This window comes from Saccostrea echinata, unplaced genomic scaffold (genome assembly GCF_033153115.1).
Source record: "Saccostrea echinata isolate AGI-Se365-2 ecotype Australia unplaced genomic scaffold, CSIRO_AGI_Sech_v1 ptg000058l, whole genome shotgun sequence".
Classification (NCBI taxonomy): Eukaryota; Metazoa; Mollusca; class Bivalvia; order Ostreida; family Ostreidae; genus Saccostrea; species Saccostrea echinata.
The window spans coordinates 2,074,587-2,081,678 of NW_026889807.1; the positions used below are offsets into that span (position 1 = coordinate 2,074,587).

Here is a 7,092-nt window from a genome sequence, read left to right on the forward strand (position 1 = left end):
TGGAATTTTCTTTCAGATAATATTTTCCACAGGCATCGCTCACAAAGATTTTGAGATATGTGATTTTTCAAAGAATTTTACACAACATATCCAAAAATCAAAGTGGGCGACGGCTGTGGACAATATTTTCTTAAGGAAAATAACTCTTGAAATGGGGCATTTTGAGGCTTTTTCTGTTTAAAATAGAGAAATGCATCAAATTAATGACGTCATTTTTCAAGAATGGTACTCCTTCATGCCATATTCTTTCCTTATTTATTGCAGTCATACACTCAACTAATACTTATGCCAGTTACAAAACTTTTTTGAAAACATTAAATTTTTAGGGCACAATAAAGCTAAAACCGTACCTTCTTCTTTATAAAGTTCTTTTTTTCTGTAACACATTGTTTCAGAACATTTTTCCTGTACCGCAACTGTGCTTTAATAGCCTTGATTTTTTCCCTGACAAGATTGACCTCCTCTATTTTTAATTTGCATTTCTGTGGAGATCCCCATAACCCATAGAAAACAATTGCATCGCTCTGTTTCTCAAGACGATGCAACCTTTTTTACTGAACTTCTGCTTTGGGTTGAAATTCTTGCTCTTGTCGCTCTTCCCGTTTTTGCTGTATTTCTCTACTCCGTGTTTTAAAGATATATCTTTCCGTTTGAAGAGATTTCCTGGCTTCTGAAATGAGACCTTCTATATTTTCTTCTTTACTTTGTAACCACTCAGATGTTTTATTCAGCAAAAATAGGGTCTAGGATTCAATTGCAAGAGTAGATATGTTAGGTTTACTTCTTAAAATTTGGTCCATATATGCAAAAAGTCTTTCTGAAAAGGAATTGTGCTTGTCCACACTTTTTGTTAGTAATGACAGCTCTTCAGTAAAAGTTTCGTACTTTCCATTTGGTAAATGGTCTTTTTAAACATGGAGAACGACATTCCTGATGGAGGGCAGCATAATGCTTAACATAATCTCGACGTCTGTGTCATATTTAGATTCGCTTATCAAATATTCAAATATTTTGTCTCCATTCAAATTGTTTATCGTGAAAGCAGGAAATTTTCCATTTATAAAATCTGGCAAATTTCGACTAGCATCTGCTAAATACGTTGATAAATAAAGGTAGTGGTAAGACATACTTTCAGTGGAGAGTTCTCTGCTTTCAAGGAGATTCCATAGGGGTATTGTGATCAATTTTGCAATAAGACCTAGAGCTTTCAATCCGGCGACATAAAATGAAACCTTAAGATCGGACATAAAAAGTCTCTTACTCTCAATGCAGGATTTTTCCAGAAAATCAATCTGGTGAGAATGGAGATAGAAGATACAAGCTGCATTTTGAAACAAAATATTAAACCTATTTCCCTTAAACGGCTGAAATGGAAGGGACGTGATACCATTTTGCTGAAGAAACGGTTGCATGTATGTTCTAAAACTCCCAAAGCACCTACTTTTTTTCATCTCCGCGCCTAGCAAAAGCTTTGCATGCATTTTAAATCACCCGAAAGCAACCCGATTCGCCTTCTTTTGAGAATCCTTCATGACAGATTGTTGGGTTTTCTTGAAAATATCCCCTCTCTGCTTCAAACAGACTTTTCTATGCTGCATTTGCCATGTGAACTAGTCCATGGAGACCGCAAAAAGTTATTTAGTCTACTGACTGCTTCTTTCCCAGCATTATTTAAAGTGTTGTAATCTTTTCGTGTTTGTGGAAGAAGACTCTATATATCTCTAGTAGTTTATTGAATTTTAATTCAGTGGCTGCTTTATCTATCATTGTGTTTTGTATGTTGCCCAAAATTTTGTGACCTGTATTTTCAAGAGTTTTGTTGTCTGCTTCAGAATATCCTCTAAAATATTCTTAAATGTGTCTAAAGTATTCTCTGCTGACTTGGTTGTCATTTCACGCAGCCCTAAAACAAAATAACATCCTTCTTCGTCACGAATCGAAAACCCATCATACTTTATGCCATGCTTTGAAGTTTCATCTGTATGTAACGTATTGTTTTTTTTCTCGGGTAATATTTCCTCCAGTTGTATTTTAGCGAGTGAAGGACGTTGTATGTTCATATTTGCAATAGTTGAATGACATGGAAGAAGATCAGGGTTTTTTTTCTTGCCAACTTTAAACATGCTTCAACAGTTGGTCCTATAAAGAGAAATACTAAATGTCAACATTTAATATGATGCAACTGAAAAGGTGCATGATGAAAATGTTCTCTCTCTCTCTCTCTCTCTTTCTCTCGTACATATAAGAAGTACATAACATACAAGACAGAAGTGTTTCTCTAGTTGATGAACAAGCACACACAATCACACACAAACAAACATAACACACAAATTCAGGATGTACTGGAGTATTAACACATAGATAGAGCTGAGGTGTGAAGGCTTTCTCTTTTTTATTAAACAAGCGAATCAGGCGAATCACATCCTTTTTGTTTACTTCTTGTAATAACTCAGACATTACTGAAATTTCCTCCTCCTTCTCCTTAAAAATTTTCCGAAGTTCTCTGACAATTTTGTTGAGGTCATCATTTGCCTCTCGTTATTCACTTATGAATTGGTGACATTCCTCTACAGTTGAGTCTGCTGAAGTTTCTAAGCGAGTGGATTTTGTTTCCCAGTATTCTTCTCTTCCTTTTGTTCGTTTGGTTTCTTGCTTTGAATCATTTAACTTCTGGTGAAGAATTTCGTTTTTCTTTGTTACTTCTTCTGAATAACTGCTTATACATTGCATGCTGGAAGTTTGTTTTGACATTTCTGATTCTAATCTCGATTTCTCTGTGACAAGACGTTGATTTTCAAGAATGAGTGATTTGTTAATTGACATGGCTGTGGAAGATGTATCACCACCTAAGCTGATAAGATAGGATGATTCAGAAATCCTTTGTGTACTTTTAGATATTTGAAGTGGAACAAATTCCGTATCCAGGAATTTTTTTTTTTAATTTCTTATTTCCCTTTTTCAGACAATATGTCTTTCTAAGCTTCACATACTGAGTCCAAAGCCGTGTAATTGCTACCTTAGTGGAGGTAAAACTGCAGTTTTGCGAGTTTTCCAGAACACATTGCGCAGTCTTGGATGCTCCAAATACTTCTCGAGAATCAATAATGTCAGAATTGAAAGATTTGATGTTTGAACTGGACATTTCAACCAAAATTTGCGGAATACTAGTCATAAATATGACTGGCAGAAGCATATAATAGATTCTGTAAGAGAAAAAAGGAGACAAAAAATTAATTTAAATTGTATGAAATTTAGGTAAAAAAAATAAGTACTTGTAGTATCTGTAATCTGTATTAAAGATTGTCCAATTTGTCTGTGAATTATCAAAACAAGCTCAATCTCCTTTTCTCTCTTCTCTTCTCTCTCTTCTCTCCCTCTCTCTCGTGTAAAACATTTGATTTATTTTTAATTTTCATTTTTAAAGCCCTCTTTGATGCATCAGTAATACTATTTATTCTATCCATCCATACATCCATCAATTCATTCATTCCTACTCTAACACAAAAATAGAATATTTTTAATGTTTTAGTCAGACAAGAACATAGAAACATCATAGATAGTACTATACATGTAACTAACCAATAAAATGTAATCTAAATTAAAATATCTATACAACACAATTAATGCGTATGCAGGTCTACAGGGAGGGATGGGAAGATTCGATGTATTGGCTTCCCTTCAAAATGATTTGAAAATAGGCCTTACATCTCTCTCTCTGTCAAACAAAAAATCCTCCCATGCATGTCTCTTAAAAAAAAAATTATGCACTTTTGGCACATACTAATATTTTAATAATGTTTTGTACGTAAAAGTAAAAAATATATATATTAAATTACAATACAATGTCAGTGTGTGGATATAAATTGTATGGTAATGGGAACATAAATTTAAGACAAACTGAATGAAGGTTGTGATGGTAAAACAATATTCCTCATATCAGAATCATTATTTTCTGTATAAATTTTTAGACACAATCTTCTAGAATTCAACATATCAAAAATTAAGATAATTTATTTAGCAACTACATTGAATTTTTTTACATTCACTTTAATTAAAAAAAAATCAAGAGGCTAATATATTTTTTTTGGACATTAAATACTTATTTTCCTTTCTTTTTTATTTTGTATTTTAATCATAACTGTAAATTTTTATTGCTTCAAAATTATAACATCATTTTAGTTTATTGATATTTTCCCAGTCCCAATAATTGTTTCATGTTATATAATATTTTTGACATTTATAATTAGTATGAAAATATGTAATTTTAAAAATACTCCTTTGGGTACCCAACAAAAAAAGACATTTAGAGTTATCCCCCTCTGAATATCCATAGTATTTTTGACATTTATAATTAGGATGAAAATATGTAATTTTAAAATTACCCCTTTGGGTACCCCACAAAAAAGACATTTAGAGTTATCCCCCTTTGAATATCTATAGTAACATTCAACACACTTCATTACAAGTTTACAGTTTAGCCTGGTAGGCGTGAAAATGACGTTAATTAGTAATTACGCTAAATACGCAGTGTTGTTATTTGAAGGATCGCTTTTTAGAGCCGATATAAGGAATATAAATCTACACAGCTTCTTAGAGAGAGAGAAGATTTTCTTTCGATCTATTATTGTAACACACATAACAACCGACTCGTCAAACGAGTGAAAATTCTCCCTGAAAAATACTTACATATGGCTATAAATTATCATGGCAATAAAAGAATCCGGCTAGACGTGTTTGGTTTCATTATGTTCAGCATGACCTTCAGCATCTACTTTGTACAAAAAATGCAGACTATATCCTCCTTTGTCCTGGAAACGGCGGAATAAAAGAACGCGATTTTTACTACGTGTTAAATTCGTGACGTTTTATTTCAGAACATATTTGAACATTTAAAAGAAATTAAAATAGCACGCGACATAAAAAATATAACATTATAATTTTTAGACTGTTAAACAATTTACCTTTACAGTTCAATTTGATTTTTTTAAGTTGGAGATATGAGAATGTGTTAATTACTTTTTTTTTTTTTTTTTTTTTTTTTTTAAATTGGTGGTTTTGTATATTGTCACATAGCGTAATAAATAACGTAAAATGAGCTGTGGATGCTATATTAAACCTTGATATTTTTATATTTAACTTTATATTTTATACATGGTCTGAAGAGCAGAGGAAATTTTGGTCGATACAATCGAACTACTTGCCATCTTTGAAAGTAAATTTGTCGTGATTTTATTTGTTGATCGATTACGGGTAAGTTTTTGCGTTTAAAAAAAGAAACTTTAGAATTGAAATGCTTTTAGAGGTACCGTTAAATTCTTCAACAATACATGTACATCAATTAAATTACGTTATGATGTTTGACTCACAGTGCCATCACTACGCAGTACAGTTAAGGTGAACAATGGAAATATCACCAATTTTTTGTGATTAAAAATATATTCATAATCAGGATGGCGATTTTTTTTAGTACATTACTTATATCGGACAATTGTAATTATAACTACATATTGAGGAGGATTAGATTTTATATTTAGACTTGACACGTGATGCGGCAGTCACGTGATTTAAGCACATTTACTTGCAGTATTGAGTTCACCTTTGAATCTCACTAGTGCAAGTGCATAACCAAGTTAAAATTCTAAGTTTAGTTTAAAAATATTTTCAACACGCATTGTAGTTTCTGAAAAGCGCTGCTATCCTACCTAGATTCTGCTATTTCATTTTTAAAATCGTATTTGTATGACCGAATGCTGTATTTTTTGCTGGTCAATGGCATTAAATATAGATATAATTAAATTATTTTCAAGATTTCATCAGGATCGCAGCACTTTTCAGATACCTTAATACTTCTAGAGTTGATTTGTAAAAGCTTACTATGATCCATTGAGTGTATGCCCTTGCACTAGATCGATTTATTAAGACCCTCACATTACCCTCTGATGTACTTGCATACAAATATACGGCAGTGTCAATTAAATAGGAAATATACGAAAAAATATACGAAATATATTTTAATAAAATCGTAAAGAAGACATTAAATCCAAGTTAATGGCCTATGAAATATCTGTAAATAATATTTTATTTAAGTAAAGAATACATTTTTCGTTGAAAAAATATTACTTGATCCGCCTCTAACTGCATACAAACTGCGTCAAGTTTTACGAAATGACGTCACATCGACAAGTGCATTGCGATCAGTGACTTATTTATACCTTGTTATGTGGGATTTAACTGACGACAAAACAGCATGTTATAGTAAGTTTTGATGTAGTTTGATGGTCTCCTAAAGATTAAAATAGTAGATCACCTCATTTTGTGGTATTTTTAGGAATTGTTGGTTTTGTATGATGTCATAGTTAATTTTTCCCGTACAAATTAGGCTCCGCCCCCTTTTTGTAGCCTTAACTGTGCTGCGTATTCTAGAGACGTGATTCTGAAGAAAAGATATATATTTAATTGATTTCATATATTTAAATAATATTTTAAAATGCATTTAGCAATTATACGGTTACATGGAAGTGTGAGAAAAAAAATGATTTGCCTTTGTCCTTCATGCGTAAAATTCAGCGAGGGTCTAGGAGATAATTGATAATGCAAGGTGAAGCAAGACAATATGCCCTAATTAAGAGATAATTAAATGCTCTGCATTTGAAATTGAAAGACGGTAGATTGGTTTTATTAAAGTTCCAGTTCTAGAAAATTTATGTTCTGATTTTCCGATTATCACGGATCTTACTGTGTAGCACGCATAAAATTTGAATTTTTACTTTGTCGGGGAAAATTTTACTGTCTCCGACACAGTAAAACAGCTGATGGAGAATCCTGTCCCAGGTTTATATTCCTATGCAAAACAAACAACTTATGATCGCAAGTGCTCGGAAAGAGCTACAATATTTGAAAAGCATTTTTTTCCTGCATTGTTTATTAGAATAGTTCAAAGCTGAAAATATATACCATGTCACCATAGTATGACTTTTATCCATGTTGAAAAAATAAACTGCATATTTAAGAAAGAAGTATGATTATGAATAGCTAATCAAAGTGTTTTGGATAGCAAAATCAAGCTATATCGGTATACCTAATTCAAACACA

The 7,092-nt window shown here is 32.1% G+C and overlaps 1 pseudogene; it reads right to left on the bottom strand.

Annotated features, from left to right (window-relative positions):
- Nucleotides 1-1,587: 1,587 nt before the first annotated feature.
- Nucleotides 1,588-2,060, bottom strand: LOC133174444 (uncharacterized; annotated as a pseudogene).
- Between the last annotated feature and the right edge of the window lie 5,032 nt (nucleotides 2,061-7,092).